Here is a 19,377-nt window from a genome sequence, read left to right as displayed (position 1 = left end):
ACATGAATCATAAATATAATGCATACTTTTTATCATGATCATTTATGAAAATTATTCCGAACTATTGTCTTCCTTATGTTAAATAGTTAAAAACTAAAGTAAATAGATGCCTTAGTATTTTCATCTCTCTACGTTAATTTTTAATGCGCCACACTTCTGAAGCCACGTAACTACGAAATGTAATTTGTCCGTCAACTGATACATCGCAACGGCGAACCTAACTGCGCGCCGTATTTTCTTTGGCAGAGTATTTCCATCTTACTTTTCTCTTTCCGCTTTTACGTTCTTTTTATGTACTTACTTTCAATATTTATCACTTCGTTTAAACACTTTTAGTGAAATTAAATAACAAATGTTATTAGATAGAATTAGATAAGAATAAAATAAACGAAAGAAAAATTCATTTTATTATTTTTGTAGGCTAACAATTATAATACTTTACTTAATTTTTTTAATTAAAGCAATAAAATAAACTGTTTATTTCAATAAGTTCTGTCAAAACTTTCCATCTAAATAACATTATAAACAATCCATATCTAACTACAAACACGTACTCATTGATCATATTACATTGCTAATTACATGCTATTTATGATATCTGTAGAAATTAAGAATATTCGGTCACTGCTCATTGTTATGCTAATCCTCTTAGCAATCTAGTATGTCATTATCAGATTAAAGATTCTAAAAATTTCAAACCAACTTTCCAGCAGTCGAGAGTCTTATTTTAATTCGAAATCCTACATATTAATGATAATCGCGATGCGCGTAGGAGAGAGAAATTAAAAAAGTCCGTCGATTATGGCTCGTCCTCGTCATCGCGTGGGACGTGAGGGAAAAAAATAAGGTTGGCGGTGTAAGCGGAACAGACGAAAGCCGTCCGTTCACCTCGTCCGTCGCGCGAATGGCAATGACGTCAATCATCTGACAGGATATTCGACGGATTGAAGAACGATCGGATCACGTACCGAAACCAGGAAGTGCCAAAACTCATCGCTATATTATGGTACGAGAACGGACTGAGATCTATCATCAAATAAGATGATGTGGAATTTCGTTCCTTTTTTTTCTCAAATCACAAGAGCGAACGCACGTGATTGCCGTTCACCGAAGTGTGCGGGATTCGGGAGTTGTTTAATCTCGATCTTAATCATCTAGTATCGAAATCTTTCGGTTCTTCAACCTCTGTAATATTTTTTATATGATTCCGAGAAATGGAGATCAATCAGCAAATAATGATTATTATTTAATTTCGTAATTTTTTCCACTGTCTAACGAGAGAAATAAGAATTTAAAAAATGTCATTTTCATGAAATCTTTCAACCGAGATAAGCGGACTATTGTTTGTTTTAATAGCGAAACATTCCAACAATCTTCTGGAGTTATAAATAATTGACAAATGAGAGCTTTTCACGAGTTTCCAAAGTGTATAAATAGAGAACACAGTTTTACGCCTTGTTTAATTCTAAAAGTGGATTTAACGGAATTCAGCAGATTACGGCTTAAATTACTGTGCTGCAAATTACTGTGTCTAATGGCACAAAATGCCGTTGCACTCTTTCCCTCGGAAGAAGCTTCAGGAGTCAACTTTCTCAGTTTTGGCATAGAGAGATACCCCCGGCAGCTTTTGTATGAAGGAAGGCGCCTCCCAAATGCATTCGCATTATTCACGAGTTCGGTGCAGTTTAAGCTGCACTGTCCGTATGATTATAGCTTTATTCTGAACCCACTGTTGAGCAACACAATTAAACTTTGTTATGCAGTTACGCAGCGTCAGGATGAAGACACTCAAGAAATTAATTATGTTTGTTCATTCTCCGCGCAGATATACCGCGCCGCACCGTCGGATTTACCAAATTCAATTTCCCGTTTGCATCGATCTTTCCCGTTGCGGCTTTTGTGCCAATAATGAAGAACGACTCGCCGTTTTTCTTCCGATTCCGCGCTTAGAGAATGTAATACATGTCCTACACTTTCGATAAAGTTAGCAAAACTTTCCCAACTGCATGAACCGTCCTTATAAACACAAATATTAATTAATGTCACATAAGTATTCATATTAAAATTAAAATGACATAAATAATGGCACAAATACGAATTAATGTCAGCTACATTTTAATTAGGTCGGTGTTTTTTTTCTAGAAGGATAGAACTTGAACAAAATAAAGAATTAATTAAATTACGATAAAATAAATCGCTATCAACAGAATCGATTTCAATTTGGACATTCGACGACATCTTTTAATTAATTTGTGCAAAAATCCGCAAAGTGCATTTATCCGCATTGCAAGCCGAATCGCAGTCGCAGATTCACATCGCGATTGTAGAAAACACGCTTTTCTTTCACCCATGAAAATTCTCGTTAACACCTACTTTCGCGACTTTCCATGAACGATTACGCGGATGGTAATAGGTGTAGGTGCCATAGAGACGGTGGATATTGTACGAGCGGATTAAACGCTCGTCGCGGAGACACGTTGACACCACCACCGGAGGATTTTGTGCCGTTAGTAGGCCAGTGACTTCTCATCGCAGCGCGTTCCGTTTTCGCAGTCCGCGGCGCATATCGTTCGCTTACGCTAAATCCACCGACGAGCGGTGAGACGGATCGCGCGCGACGCCATGCACGCCGTCCATTTTGTCGCTCGCGACTGCGATTAATTCCAGCGAGCTCTCCCGCTCGCCGCATTTCTTATACAGTAATTGTACGAAATGTCTCTCAAATCTAACGAGCCGTCCTTTCCATCTTTAACTGCTTATCGTGCGATTTAAAAATTTTCTTTAATAGAAACTCAAAAAAATTATTAATTTCTAAATTATGCAATTGGAATTAAAATTTCGAAGAATAAAACGCGCGGCATATTATTTCCAATATCGTTAAATTTTTCTATCAGATGCTGCATTTTTGATGACAATCCACAATGACGTACTTGCGAAAGCATGGCGGCGCGACGCCCAGGTGCGAACAACGACGCGACTTGTCATGACGCAAAACACTCGCGGATTAAGTTGGATGCACGATCGCTTCACTTCAATGTGTATACTCCACGCTCCATTTCTCGTTGATCCATGATAAACGACGGAATTCTCTCGAGCGGAACGTTATAAATCGCCTTGATTATGTGTATAGTCAATTGTAAGAGCGTTTACGCGATTTTCTGACGTTGATACAGATTAACTCATCCTGCCGGAAACTAAGGACCTCTCATCTATCTGACCTTGTCAATTACGGAAAGAAGAAGTGAAATCGACACCAAATCTAGCTGCTTCAGTATTATTTGTTGTACAAGATATGCTGCGAAAATTCTCGCTTATGCTAAAGCTATCAGAACGTTTGAGGCTTCACTATTCCACATATATATGTTTGCAACAAATTAGGCTTCTTTCTTTTGAATTTTAGAGAAAGTATAAAAAATAATTTTTAAGAAATTCGTGAAAATAATTTCTCTACTAAAAAAGAGAAAGCGGGTAATAAGAGAGCAGAAAAGCAATGATGTAAAACTATGATTTATCATGATAAAAATTGTGTTTTACAATGATATCCATGTACTTTGGACGGCACATAATCCCCAGTTAATGAAACGTTGAATGCTGTCTTCATGTAAGACAGACGGAGCTCGGATGATTTATCGGATTGGATTAAGCGCTAAATGCGGGGTGTAAACGCGAAACTCGGACTCGCTAAAAAGATCGATGCGGTTGTAGTGGCCAAAAGGGAGATAAATCAAACGGAATGCAAACAATCGAAATGCGTGCCGCGGCACGTGACACAGGCGGGGGATTTGTGCCGTTAGTAGGTCAACAACTTCGCGTTCTGTTTTCATGCTCTGCGGATTTTGTTCTCGCTAAACTTGATGTAGTCTGATACGGTTGTTCATGTTGCAAACTATAAATGACCGATCATTTTTTAAAATACATTGTAGTGGTATTTATTTTGATATGACGTAAAAAGCCATGGACGTGAATATTTATTTTATCTTTTAATATCAAATATCGAACCGAGCGGAACAATCCTTGACAAAAATAGAATGTAGAATATTAAATATAACTTATATTCAATAGCGGGGTTTTAATTTAATTCTTGGAACAAAAAATATTGATTTTACAATTACTAAGAAACTTGGTGAATTGTGTAAAGTGCATAACTTTTGTAGCGCATTATATCTTAGCGATAAGTTGAGTAAAATTCAATCAGCAGATCGATCCATGCATCGCAAAAGGTAATTATAAAAATGCAGCATACGCGCGTTCGTGTCAAGCCAAAAATAAAATAACTATTTTAAGTATCGATAATAAAGCGGAAGCACATTGAGCCAGATGTCATGAATAATGAACAGCATGGTAGAAGGTTCACGCTGTCGCCAACGTGAGGGATTTGTGCCGTTAGTAGGCCAGGCCCCGCCACGTTTACACGCGGGACATATTTCGTTCTCGCTAAATCTACTCGCGATGAGGCGCTCATTTTATCCGAGAAAGAATCGCTTCTGTCTTGTATACGTCGTATTTTATCCGCAGTAGTTTCGGACAGACAGACAAATATCATACAGTAGATTGTGACAAATGAATATTCTATCTCTCGCGCGTATTTGCACATCAAAAATTTGATAAACGAAACGATTCATTTTTAGATATATCGACATATAATTCTCTCCGAAATGACCAATATTTCAATTTAATTATTTTACTTTTATACACGACGAATATGTGCGTGTATAATAATAGTTTTACATGCAAATGAAACAGTTTCAGTAAAATTGTAAGCGTTCGATACGTCACATTTCCATTCCTCGTCACTTCGAGCGAACGATATCGTCCACGTGACGTAGTCACGTTAATTATTGCATTACTTCCGAGTGTCTGAAAGGCGGACGGACAAAGAGCGCAGAAAGTAACTCGGCCCAAATTCAACCGGGGAAGGACTTTGTTATTAAAAGATTAATCGCCAAGTTTCGCCGCCGAGTTTCCGCGAGGAAGGATCCCGGGGACAATAGCGACTTCTTTACGTGGGAATGATCGCTGGGTAAAAGGACACTTCGAAACAACAATCCGCGCATCGATATGGTCCTTTCGTGTTTGAAAGGGGACTCCCTTCCTCGCAATCATCGTGATTACCACCGGCAAGTTCAAGCAGTTAACGAGAAGAACCGTCGTGAAGTAACTATCGACCCGCGAAGAACTGCAAGCCGGGACACTACCGTACGGTTTATGCCGTTACTGGGTCAGCTCGTTCGAGCGCGTTTAAGAGCCGAAAAGAACCTAACGGAGTCGTTCGATCGATCATAATTAGCTCGCGGTTAATCTCTATTTGCTGTTCGATGAGCGAGATCGAAGGAGAAAAAAAAGAAACGATCATAGCGAAAGCGTTCCCAGAGGCCCTCGCCGTGGTACTTTCACCCCGTACCTTCTCGCGATCTAGCACAGCATTTCCTTAGTTTCCATATTCGTAGATCACGAAGAGTATGGCCCGATAAGAAAAAGAAACACAATGCAAATATGACTATCTGTTACAATAATATTTTTTAAACGGGGAATTTAGATTTTTTCGCTATTTATTACGCTATTCTATGCACCGTCTACTTTTCGAAATAAACACGATAATATTCTTTAATCCCATATTATTCCAATTTTTTCCCATTAATATCATTTTTTTAATTAAAACTAAATTCTATAATTTAAAAAAAAATGACTACTAGTCGCACCTCGTAGACGTGTTTAAGTCGAGTATCCACTTTGGTGAGAGACAGATTTTTGCCGAGTCGTGTGACTGTACTCGTAAGGCAAACGGTCTCGAGTCGTAAAATAATTTAGCATTTATCAGAGTTGTACACTGAATCGTGCGCGCTGTCTGTACAACGCGTCGAAAAAGCTCCGGGCTATCAGGATTCTCGATTTTCCCCCGCGCTTTTTCACGATGGTCAACGATACGAAAGTCTGTGTGCAGTGCGCGATTACGATTCAGCAGAGCGAAATATCCGTCAAGTGCTTGTTGACATAGTCACTTCCGCCAGCTCTCCGTAAGTTTTATTTAGGAAATACGTAAAAAGACTCCGCTCGTAAAAACACTCGATCAACCACGCTGACGGTGAAATTAAATCGCTCGATTTTAGAACTTTTTGCGAAAGACGTCGACGTTCCACTTGTCTCGCGTCTAAACGGAAAACACGTTGTTTTCGTAAACGATGAGAAAATCCAGTTGCAGATTTCTACCTCTCAATGGACTGTGACCTATTAATTCTCGCAGCTTCAAGTTTCAATAGACGATTAGTAGGGCGTCCAAGTTAGTGAAGTCTCATCATCGTATTCGAATAGTCCGAGATGCAATTTGGACAAAAGAAAACAATTCTCTTGACAACGCAAACAGTAAAGTAGACAAAAATTTTGTACAGATTATGCGATTAAAATAATTTCACGAAATATAAGAATGAAGTGAGCGTGTTGACGCTAAATGCGCGATAAGAATATACGAGCCTTTGACATCATCATAAGATTTCTGTCTACCGTTACTAGGCCAACTTCTCCGTGCGCGCGCACGCTCTATTTTCACCGTTCAGCGCGTTTAATATGTACTTCGTCGGTTGTGCGATCGTCGAGAATGCGCGTTGCATGATACCGAGAGCAGCGTCGCGTCTTAGCGCGAGAGTACCTTGCTCGTTTATCAATTTCAAGGCACCGCCGCTTTTGAGATGCTCGTCGTCTCGCTCTCGATGCCGCTCGATAGTACAAATCGCTTAGAATGAGTAAGATGTGCCATCTCGCGTATCCTCTTCCGCGCGACGAGATGCTCTCGAGATCGTCGACGTCGCTCTTCGGATATACTAATCTAGTGAAGTCTCTTTTATACGAAACTCTCAGCGCTCTTCGCGTGCACTTCGGTGCAGAAATGCGCTTTATCATCACGCGCGTTAAATAGCTAAATATATCTCTCCTACGCTAAATTCATCGTATCAAACAACATCCGCTTTTCAACTTTATATTTCGGGTTACTTTAATTCCATGCTACACATTAAAACGAATTAAAAAATTATTTAACAGCGAAAACTTAAACAGCTCTGGCAAATTAAGAAATTCAATGTAATTGTATAACAAATAATTCTTCAAATATTTAATGTTAACATTACGGACATTTAAAACAATAATGGCATAATATAATTATATTATAATTAATAATTAATTATATATAATTAATAAATTTATAAATTAATTATATAATTTCAATTTTAAACATTTAGTTCAAATTCGAATAATACATAGTTTTTTGAAGGTACAATAAAAGTAAGCTACATTACTCACTACACCGACTTTTCCAAGCAAGTCGCAAGTCTCACATAAAATATGTCAAAATTCACGTAAAAGATGCACGTTTAAGAATTTTATTATCGAAAGTTGCTATTTCGCACTTGCGGAAACAGTGAAACTCTGGAGATGGATGTCTATTAAGGAAAATGTCATACTCTATTCTGTCCTCATCAGAGTTTTATTATCGAAAGTCGCTTTTAAAGAGAAAGTGAGAAAAAGGACAACACTCCACCGGACACACGTCCTCGACTCACTCTCGAAAAATAAATCTTAAACATCGAGTCTTAGTTTGTACATTCAGTTGAGAGCTATTTACTTTCAACAAAAAAACTCTTGACCAAACGCGGAATTAAGAACGGTATTTGTGGATTATTTTTACTGTACAATCGGTAAAATAAGCAATTTTGCTTGAACGAGAGGAATTATTCGCAGACTGTCAATTTGTAAGATAAATAATGGCAGAATCGTAGATTCGTAAAGTCATAAAAAATATATATCATTCGGAAAACAATGATGAATATCATCGTCAAAGTAATACTTCTCTTTCTCCTAAATTTCGACTATCAGAACTAAATTTCTCAAACCGACACTCGGCGTCGGAGTATACATTTTTCCACATTGCACCGCAACCGTCGGAAGTCTGTTCTCCGCATGCAGCGATGCATACAGCGCTGACGTCCGACCTCCTCCTGTCCGCCCCGCGTCCCCACCTTCGCTACGGCCCGCAACGGATATTCTTTTGTCGCGTCCCGGCAGCGCGACGTACGATAGCAATATCAGGCGATAAGTGTCAAGTCTGAACCTGGCTTAACGGATGAGCGTCGACGTGGCTTTCCGCGGAGTGACGGATAGTTGCAAAATATACACGGCATACAATGGCCCGCGTACAGATTACTCCTGCGACGCGATAAATCTGCGCGAAATCGCAGGATGCGCGCGAGATTTCGCGAACGACGGCGCGCCGTTCAGATATCACGCGCCAAAATGGTGCTTGCGGTCGCGCTTCCTGCGCACGGACTTCTCAATTAAAGGAAACGGCGAACTTTTATGGACCGCGCTTACTTCGTAAGTTCGTAATTATACACAGCTCCCGCAGCGAGTATTATTTCAAAGATATCCGGATTTATTCGTTTTCATATAATTATAAAAATAGACGATGTATTCTGATAAAGTATGACGATTCTCCGTACAGTTTGCAGTAAAAGGACTTGAGTTTAAACTTTCATTGCACAATCTACATTTTATTTTTGACGCAGTGCAAACAGGACATTCTGCACTCGGAGCTCAATATCTAAAAATATTTCATCGATTATCTTGAGGGAAGAGATTCTTGATATATACTTTGCGACTAATATAAAGATGTTAAACCGAGCGGTGACATAAAAATAGTTTAACCGTAATTTTTCCGTAAAACTATTATGTCAGAACATCCTCGACAAATATGCCGAAAAAATAATACATATGGAAAATATATGTAAAGTACAATAAAGTGATATAAAGCGAGAGAAAATATCGGACGATGATGATAAACTTTCTAGAATTACGAAAGTTTTTCAGACGTGTCCCGATAATAAACTCTGCTTAAAGCATAATTCCTGTTAATCGATATTACGAAGCCAGGTCGCGATCTCAATCAGTGATAGCTCTTCGATCGCGTCTGAAAAACCACACTTAAAACCTTAAACTTCCTTAAAATGCATCTCGAGTTTAGTAAATCACTCGAAGATTCATTTTTCATCACCGCACAGCTCCATTTTTCATGTAGCTTTTCATAGCTACGTAAATAGGGTCGTGTTGAATGTAGAATAAAACGAACGTCGCAACCGAGAGGAAAACGCCAAGCACTCATCGGGGTTAAACACATTTCTCGTCTGCAATATGACGGTAATAGCGTAACACGCTGTAGACAATCAAGATAAAACTAACATCGTACCATAGACAGACATGCCAGGCAGCAATAAGGCTGAATCTTATCAGTGCTATACTTGCTGAATCAAACAATGAATTCTGAATATTCGTGAGGATTTCTAGAATTTGTTTCGTAATGAATCTTCGTAACGTACCACTCGCACATAACATGATCCTTCAACATCCGCTAATTGCTCGCAAATATATAACGAACCGTTAGCGTGTGATTACCATTTTTGTTTCTACCAAGCAGCATTCCTAAACACATAATCCTTGCACAAAGAAATTTCTTTCAATAGATCGACTTCTCAAAAAAAAGTTCGTGTGCTTTCTAAGCGCTTACACATTGCGCCGCGTCTAAGATAAAAGCTTGAAAAAAGTTCGAGCGAAAGATTGATAGAACGCCATGGAATTATTGCTTGGCTGGCGCTTGAGGAAAATAGTTCGAACAGAAGAGGAAAAAGTTTCGAGCAAGATATTCTTAACTTAGTTATCGCGGAGTTAATTAACGCACCGCGAGTATCTCGCCGATGCCGCTCGCGGCCGAGTAAAACCGCGAATGAAAGGTGCATTCGAAACGGGTGTTAAGTTGTGAACGAGCGAGAACGTGGGCGGCCATGAATCACAGGATACGAAGGCAGCGTGTCGTATCAGTGTTCGTCTCGCGGCGCGAAACTGGAGCGCGGCCGAGGACATCTTTCCGTGCAACGAGAGAGGACGAACGAGGACGAGAGAAAACGAGAGAGGACGGCGCTCCGCAACCCCGCGAAACACGTGTCGTCTTAACTTATTAAAGCGCCATTTCGCTTATTCAAAGCTCTTCCCTTAACACAACCCGATACAAACATCACACGGAATATTCCAAACCACCTCTGTTTGTTCATCTTAGAACTAAATTTTGCGTCATAAAAATATGGCATAGTCTCTTATCTATTAACACTTGAGAATAAATAGTGCGACATATACTTCTAAAAAATAACAAAAGAAAATCAACAGAGAAAAGAATTTCTTTGGTTTTTTCAAAACCTTTTCTCTGTTGGTTTACTTGCGAAAAAAAACACGGAAAATAAAATAAACCATTCGCTTTCCGCAAATTAATCCTGGAATACTATCATGTGGAAAATTGATATCATTTAAATAATTTTGCTGAAAATTATGCTCTCCTAATATAAGCCAAAGGTTTCAAATTATTATCGTATTTTCAAAGCAGACGATGATATCGAGATGCAAGATATTTTACTGTGAAAACGCAGGAGAAATTTCTCGAAATGGGGACATTAATGTTCTCATATAATTATGAAACACTCCTATAATAAACTTACTTTTGAGCGTTTACACGTTCTAAGGGATCCGGAATGGTGAGGAGATAAAGTTATCAGACGGCATTCCACGCAAAATTCCGCGCTAGCTAGGAAGGAAATAATTGTCGGCGCGAGCGCGGCATGCATAGCGCAAACGTTCCCAGGTTACAGGAGTTAACGTCAACACGTGTCGTGGCGCACAAGCTTTCACTGCACCGTGACGAATCCGAAGGCCACCGCGACGATGCGATGACCACGGAGCAACAACACGTATAAATTCCCAATTCGCAGGTACGCCGTGACATTTAAACAAACAGCCGCGATTCTAATCGGCGGCAAGATATTGAGCTTTAATTGAGCACCTGCTGTTAGTGGCGTTCACTTATCGATAAGCGCGCAATGTTATTGATCAGTGAGAGCTAGTTGCTTCGATTTACAGAAGGCGAACCAATTGGCATAATTGACGATAAATTAATGCCGAACGATTCCGCATGAATATATTATATTATCCGCGATACGCTGCATTTTACTTCGAATAAACAAATTGGAATGAAGGATTTTTCAGTTATGCGTGCGCGCGAAATGTACGATTTGAGAAATAAAACAACCGCATAGTGCAGCGTACTTCGCTGATAATAAAGGATACAATACATTCTTAAAAAACAGACTAATTAAAAAACTGAATTAACGTTATATAAATTATATTAGCAGTGTCTGAAAAAAATGTGAAAGAGGGGAAGTCGGCACGTGTTGGCCTTGTGTGCGTAAACAATTATCATATGATATCTAAACTGTCTACTTTGCAGCTTACCTAAATGACCATTACCAAACATTCAACAAATATTTACATTGTGTTGCTTTTCAATTTAGATACAGATGCGCTACATAAAATATAATAGTAAGCATATCAAAATTACAATAATTTGCAATTCCTAAATATTCTAATTATTGAAATCTTATCGCAGATAAATCTTATCGTTAACTAGAAGCCTAACAATAACAAATGGAAAATATTCCAAGACTTTTGTTGATAGCTGCAGAAACATTCTCCGATAATTGTCTAGCATCGATGTTACAAAACGTCGATCGTTGCGAGAGAAGTAACCACTCGATACCGTTAATATTACTCGTATTCTATATCGACGAAAATAAATAAAAATGTATCAATACCGCTATTCAGCGTAAGCGCTTCTGTTCGAATAAAATGATAATGTTACGCGCCAAGTATCGATACCTTCAAAATACCGCCGTGGCATCGTCGGTAGCATCCCTATAGTCGAGGCAAATGTCGCGCAGCAGAACGGTGGTGTCGGTCGTAAAGGAAGGCGGAAGGTGGAGAGAGGAGGTGGGAGGGGAAGACGTATGTACGTGTACAGCGTGCCGGGAAACGACGGAGGTACCGTATAGCGCCGTTAGGAAGCCACAACACGGTAGGAATGAGCAGTAAGAATAATGCGCCGGTCTGCTTCGCGCCATCGGCATCAGCTAGCAGCCGAGTAACCTTAATCAGACTAGATCTTGTCTTGGCGTACAGCGATCCTACGACGCCTTTAGCCCTTAACTCTTCAACTGGGACACGTTAGGGCGCTCTCTCACGAAATTACCGACGAAAATACACCGCGATTACGAAATACTGCAGAAGTAATTTCGTGGAATTTACAACTATTCGAATTCGTGATCTTTCATGTCTCACGAGCGAGTCCTCCTGTTTTGCAATTGATGTTATTTTCCATGTACTTCTTTTTTTTCCACCTCCTCTCTCCGTTCTTTCACGATACGCGAAATTTTCGGGCGGTCCGAAATGAATCCCGGATTCCATCCGGGATGGAACCCGGAAAATTCCAGCAGCGTTTACTTAATCGAGCCGCAATCGAAGGTAATATATTGATGTCAAAGACACTCGAGGATCGGAAGCCGAGTATCGACGCTTCGATGTTATAAAAACATCCCGAGCATTCCTGCGCGTATCCATCACGTCGCCCCCACAAGGGCATCACGTACCTTTGCCGTGAAAGCCGAGTAGTTCGCCTACGTGTTCTCGGCTGCTAATTGGCTTAAGCCGAAGCTGCGTTTACCCCGGTCTACTCGAGATCATCTCGTTGTTTGCCAGAGAGAGAACCTGTGTCTTCTCGTTATGGAGCTGCTCAAACAGGAACGTTCCGCCGCAGCGTTTCACCGGGCTGCCGAACGGCTCGTAATTTCCATGAGCTTTCATAAATGTCGCGTTCCGTTTTCGAGATTGAAAATTCCGCGAGGCGCGCACAATGCCGAGCCGCAGGCTGTAGCGCAGTAGCGGATTACAGCATATTACACCGGCGGTTACACGGCGGTCTGAATTGAGTTTGGCTCTCAGGTCCTGTTGGACCAAGGTCGATTAGCGTTAACCCCGGTTAACTCGATTTCGCTCCTCTATCTAGATCACAGACGATACTGTAAGCTGCTAGAAAAAACGGCAATGCAGCTGATCCGGGATAATCCTGATTATCGATGTAATTTGGGCTTAGCAAAGCAGAATTGTGCGTTCGCCACGAAGATTTAACATTTCTGTTGTGTATCGATGTAACCGAATCATTCCGTTTCGCTTGGTTATAATGAATTAGGTATTAATCGACCACTTGAGCAATTGCTATGATATTAACGGAATAATACATAAATACAATAATTAAATGCAATAAATGCAATAAAATGCATTTAAATGATAAACAGATGGTTGCGTTCCGACAATGGAAATCACCGTGTTCCACACATAATCTAAAGTTACGTCTGAATCAGTGTTACAATCATTTTTAATTTATGCGAATAATTGTATGTGATTTATACGGCAGCTTGTGATGACGTTCGCGTATTTTGAAACAATTTTTCCCAATATTAATATTCGTCAAAAATAATTATTTTTGTATTATACAGTATTAATTATTTATCGGATTGTCAATGTGCCGCGCATTTTAATAAAATATGAAACATCTCATCGAACTCTCCCCTCTATGAATTTATTTCAAATAAACAGAATATATGCAGCGCCGCTATAATACGTGTGAACATTTCAAAGGGAGCTGCTTCCCGATCTATCGCACCATATGTACCATGTGTGCTCCCGCTTGCGCAAAATCAATATGTAATTAACTTCGATTAGGTCGTCGATGCAGCAGTTTTGTGTCGCAGCTGCTGAAAAGATTGCATCACAAAAAATCCGGCCTGGCTTTATCTCGATATAGCATCTCGAAATTAAATTGAATAATGTCAATTCTCCATGGATGGCATTATTTTCCTCTTTGAAGAAAATAAATGCTGACATTATTTTTCAAAATTAAAAAAGACATTTTCGAAATTAAAAAACACAATTTCTCTTTACGTTTCTATGGATATATGAAAATGCATAGAAACAAAATGTTTCAAATCAATGTTGAAACAAAGCAAATCATAATATATTTGAAAGCATATTTATGTAAAATATGCTTTGAACAAACTAATCAATTGAATTTTGCAATTCAATTCTACTGTTTACTTGTAAATATGTTCAATAATTAAATAAATTAATGTTAATACGGCATTCAAATAATGCTAAAATTCAAATAATATTAAAACAAAAAATGCATATTTTAATTTAACACTTATTTTAATAATTTAATAACTTGACAATATTCTGCGCGCATTTTTTGCAACAACGGTCTCATATTAGAAACATTATAAATAATTGTATTTTTAAATACATATTTATTTGGTAGAACATTTAAACTAAAGTTATACGACATTCTGTGTCAATCGTTGCATAGAAAAAAAAATAATTTTTAGCGCGAGCACAATGCTCTCATCGCGCAAACTCACTGATTAAAACTTCCCGGAAATTTTTAACTCGTCGGTAAAAATTCCCGGGTTCGTATTTCTAACTTTGGTATTTCCTAGGATTAATATAGATAGCAGGCCGCTGTTTATCTGGGTACGTAAAACACGGCGATTGCGTCATGCACGCGCTCGCAACCAACTTCATCGTCACGTTTTATCTGCCGATCATTTCGAATAACATTGTCTGGCAATGGAAACTCGCGGTGTTAACACTTTCACCATCAACATATCACTGATGATACAGGCACTCGTTGTGCAAACGTCGAACAGTAGTGAAAGTGTTAATCGTATTGTACGAGAAGTTGTTTCCGATGCGCGAGGCCTGTTTCATGGATTCTTTCCCAACGTGGTTTTGTTTGACCTAAATCACGATCTTTCTAAAAATTAACTTCAAAAATAAAATTTATTCTCGCCATCTATTATATATATTTTTTTATCATGTCTAACGGCATTATATTTCTTCATGCTTTATTCTTGGACAATAGCTTCATGCTGACCTCTCATTTTTTTTCTCAATACTTTAAATAATTAATAAATGATCTACAATTACATTCAAGCTCTATCGATTGTTTTTCCACATTCCACTCATCGATTTTATGCCGCGGGAAAAGAATGATGAATCGCATGATTCATGATCACAATTCTACCAGTACTTGCTTGGTGATTCTTCAGATATTTTCCAAATGAATTTTTACACAAATATTTTTTACTCAAAATACTTCTTAAACACATGATATCTGTATATGTGCCATATAATTCATACATTATCAATTTATCGATATGATTGATTGAATACGTCCCTTCATGCTCTTTGTTACGGAAACTCATTTAAGGGGGAGATGAAACGATAACGCGAGATTCGAGTTATCTTCGGGAAAGCAGGCAGCGAGGTTCGCGCACGCCCGTTTTAAGTAATTGGATTCAAGGCGGAGTTTAAACGCGAGCTTAAGTAATTAAGTTCGGTGTCGGGGTCGCGCTTCGCGTTCGAGCCGCGCGCATTTCGCTGCGCCGAATTATCCCACTGCACGCGCTTTATTGCGGCACGATGGTGCTCTCGATTACGCGAAATCAACGTATAATTAACTTCGCCCGAGCGTTTCGGTTTTGTAACCTCTCCGACAAATTCCACACTTGCATATTCGTATACCGCTCATCGCGGCGAGAAAACGCCCGCCGCCGACTGCGCTCTTGCCACTCGCGCTCATTCGCGTACTGCATTCGTAATTCGCGTCGCATTGCATCCTCGCTTCTGTACTCCTCTGCGCTTTGTCCTCGACCGCGCCAACCACGTTTTCCGTCGTTAAATGGTTTTAGCATATAATTAACTCCGCGTCGCGGAACGTAATCCAAGCGACATACGCCAGTGTCGCGATACTGAAAGAGTTATCAGTTACGTTAAAAGAAGTGTCGGATTGCATCGTATTATGCAACAGGGATTCTAGGAAGAGTGTGTCGTCGCCACGACACATATATTAATATTAAATGAATCTTGAATATCCTCAGAGATGTCATTAAGCGCTCATAAAAACTGAAGATAAAAACTAATAATAAACACAATTAAAATATTTTCGGAACTTATTGCAATCAACGACAGAATTTGATTCCAAACAAAACCCATTTCAAATCAATCAAATATAATGAACGTTGAAATCTAATCAACTAGAATTTATTTCGAATGTTTTTCGATTATATAAAAATTCTATTTGTAATGTCGAGTATATTTACCGACAAAGAATGCTCCAGAACAAATACAAAAAAAAAACGGCAAGCCGCAATATCTCTTTATTAAATAATTCCGTAAATAATTTTATTTTTAAGAGTCCGTAGCAGAATTTTTTTGCCTAAGAATTGTAACTACACTTTTTGAACGCAATCGTGCGAATTACGTCGTGAATTAGATCGCAAGCCGAATAACGCGTAACCAAAGCGGTCGGCACAAAGCCGACGAAGCGGATTATCGTCAATCAACGATTCGATACGGGGACGACATATAACGCCCGCGACGTGGCAACGTGATCAATAACAGGTCCGCCGGCATGCTGAATCGTCGAAGACGAGTGGAATAACCTAATTGGTTCGTTAGACACTCGCCGTGACGACGTAAACAATCATAAATGCCTTGGCACGCAGCAATTACACCGCGTGCTGAGGCGTAAACCGAATTTACAGTGCAGCGAAATCACGCGCGCAAAATCCCGCAGGGACGATGGGAAAAGGAAACGGCAATGATAAAGAGGCATTGGTGAATGAAGAGAGTGAGGAGAATCGATTTCGGGTTCAGAAAACGGACGCGCGGACCAGAAACAACGATCGCAGACGACTTTAATTTAACGCAAATGGACGCTGGGCAGTTGCAGCGAAATTTGCGAGCTAAGCCGAATATCGCAGCGATAAAAAAGATTTGAATTCGTTATTGTATCACATTTTGAACGGGGAACAACGGGCGTCCTCTTGCGTGTTATTGTATAATTTTCAGATAGTAGAAATTTAATAGATTTATTTGTCACAATATAATAAATTGCATTTTCTTCTTACAGCAACAAAAATGTTTATCTTGCTTTCGCAAAATCTATATACGCAAAAAATAATTCTCCTTTTTTATAAAATATTATCTTATAATTTAAGAGAGATCTCGAAAATATTGTATAAAAATATGAAAAAAGTGTGCGACTGTACTGGCGATTCCGAAGTGAAATTTTCGCGTAAATAAATTCACATCGACTGGCAAAATTTGAAATAAATCCACGCGTACAATACCAGTTTCAGCTTTTTTTTCCATGTCTTTTATCACATACCACTGGCAGAGGAGTGCAAAACATGCGAGGAAAAAAAAGTGTTTTACAAAATAAGGCAGCGACGTAATGCGATCGTGGTCGTAAAAAAGCGGATAAAATATCATATAGGAATTCAAGGTTTCCTAAAAACCTACCGTTCCTACCGTTTAGCTTTTCACACCGACGTGGAATTACATCCCGCGGAGGAATAAAAACTCGGCGGCGCGAGTTGCCGGAACCGGTCGACGAGACTATGAATTTTTCGAGACTAAAGGGCGAAACTCGAATTAATTAAATATATTAGCGTCTGTTGCGCTCGCGCGGCGACCTCCGCAATATCAACGCGAGCAACAGAAGTGAGAGATCAAAGGTCCGAAATTACTCGCGCCGCGTCGTCGCTGTAGAAATTCCGAAAATAATGAAGGCGCGATGTTGCGTACTAGCGCGAAGCTATTTCGCGGACGAGCGACTCGAGCACCCGAGAGACGCGCGTCCGTCCGTATAGTTTGAATCATGACCGAGCGTTTGTGAAGTTTATACGTCGTTCGACGCTATTGCGTCGCAACATTAACGCCGTGTGTAAATGCGCATCGCGCTTGACTGTGCCGCAACGCGGATAGTTTTGACAGTAAAATCCAAAGATTTCTCGATGCAATAATTTATTTCACTGTCTGTTAAAAAAGTTGAAAAACTTAATCCTAAGATTAAATTTAGATAAGTTTCTAAAAAGTGAATTTTTTAAACGCAAACAATTTTTTAGTAATAAATATGTTTTTTTAGTAATTGGCAAAAATTATTAAATTTCTTGTTGAATAATATTGCGTTGTAATGTTCATAAATAACTTTAATGGGTTCACTTCTAATTAACGAATGCATAAACGGAATATCTTCTTCCAATCCCAAAATTTCTTAAGCGTGATAAATACAAAGTGTTTACTCGGGAAATGAAACTTGATTAAAATTTATCGGACTGGTAGATGTTTAAACGATTATTCAGTTAAATCTGTCGAGTAAAACGCCGTAATGTACAATGTAAAAAGTAAGGATGGCGAACAAAGTAAACGCGACCTTCCGCGAGTTTGCAAGCTCGGCAAAACGTGCAAAAAGAAAGACGTGTGCTAATTAATGGAAGACGGCGAGGAAGGAAGCGGAAGGAAGCTGCGTCAGAGGCACGGCGGGTCCTGGAGGAGGTTTGGTGTTTCGAAAGAGGAGGGTGGTGCGTGTTCAAAAGCCGCGACTAAAAATACAAATGCTATTTCGAGCCACAGGCGGAAGGTCAAGGCGTGCTAGAAACAGCTCGTTCGCTCGAGGAAATATGTGTCTTCTTCGTGGTCGTCGTCGTCGTCGTCGTCGTCGTCGTCGTCGTCGTCGTCGTCGTTGTCGTTGTCGCGTCCAACTATCTCCGTGCTTAAGCGTCGCCACTCTCCTCCACGTGTCGCGTCTTGTAACCTCACTTATTATTATTGTAATTGTTTTATCCGTTCCGCCCATGTAAAACTTTATGCTTGTTGAGATTCCGCGTCTTGCTTTTTCTCTCTCTCTCTCTCTCTCTCTCTCTCTCTCTCTCTTTATCTACTACATAATATACCTCTCCGAGTTCATTTCTCCGCAAGATTGCATTTTTACAATTTTATTTGTAATTTTTATAGTCTCCTTGTAACGCGCGTCTTATTTTCTTTATTTCACACAGCAGTATTTGTTCTTTAAGTTGCGGTAAAGCATACTAAGATCTCATTGTAAAGTTTTATTGAAGTCTTTATTATAATGGTTTTAACTTTTAAGATAACACTTGTGAAGTTAAATAAGTGTGATAAAAAAGAAAAATTCGCGCTTTCATGCTAAAATGCGATGAATTTATTTGCCATAATAATTAAGCAAGTTCTTTAGCGTTCACAACGTGATGCCGAAGGCTCTCATTCATCTCGCGACATTCGCTTTTGCCGATGTTTGAAGCTCGTTGCAGAAATTTGATAAAAACAAAATTTTTCGACGAGCGTGCGACACGCCTCGCCGGTTTTCCATTCCAGAAAAATGCATAATGGTTCGCGGCGGGAACTTTCGAACAATAGACAGCAACACACACAATACGTCGAATGGAGTATAAAAAGCGAAAGAAACTCAACATCCAACGCGCGATGCGATGGATGTACACCATAATATTCGCGGCGTAATTCGAGCATAACGTGCCACGGCCGTCGGAAAGTTCTCCTTTCCCAGTGCAGTCGCGTGTAACCATCGATCGAAAAGCACCGAGC

The 19,377-nt window shown here is 39.5% G+C and overlaps 1 protein-coding gene and 1 long non-coding RNA gene across 5 annotated transcripts in view; one reads left to right on the top strand and one right to left on the bottom strand.

The window, feature by feature from the left end:
• Positions 1–19,377, bottom strand: part of Hers (Histone gene-specific Epigenetic Repressor in late S phase) — a 110,048-nt gene that overhangs the window by 22,522 nt on the left and 68,149 nt on the right. The gene's annotated exons all lie outside the window — the stretch shown is intronic.
• LOC105676365 (uncharacterized) overlaps positions 18,221–19,377 on the top strand; it is a 59,106-nt gene continuing 57,949 nt past the window's right edge. For both annotated transcript variants that reach the window (XR_010889060.1, XR_001101379.2), the window contains exon 1: positions 18,221–18,338. This is a non-coding gene — a long non-coding RNA (uncharacterized lncRNA). The remainder of the gene's footprint in view (positions 18,339–19,377) is intronic.

Source organism: Linepithema humile, chromosome 3 (assembly GCF_040581485.1).
Source record: "Linepithema humile isolate Giens D197 chromosome 3, Lhum_UNIL_v1.0, whole genome shotgun sequence".
Classification (NCBI taxonomy): domain Eukaryota; kingdom Metazoa; phylum Arthropoda; class Insecta; order Hymenoptera; family Formicidae; genus Linepithema; species Linepithema humile.
The sequence above is the reverse complement of the archived record's forward strand: the minus strand, read 5'-3'. Positions and strand labels throughout refer to the sequence as shown.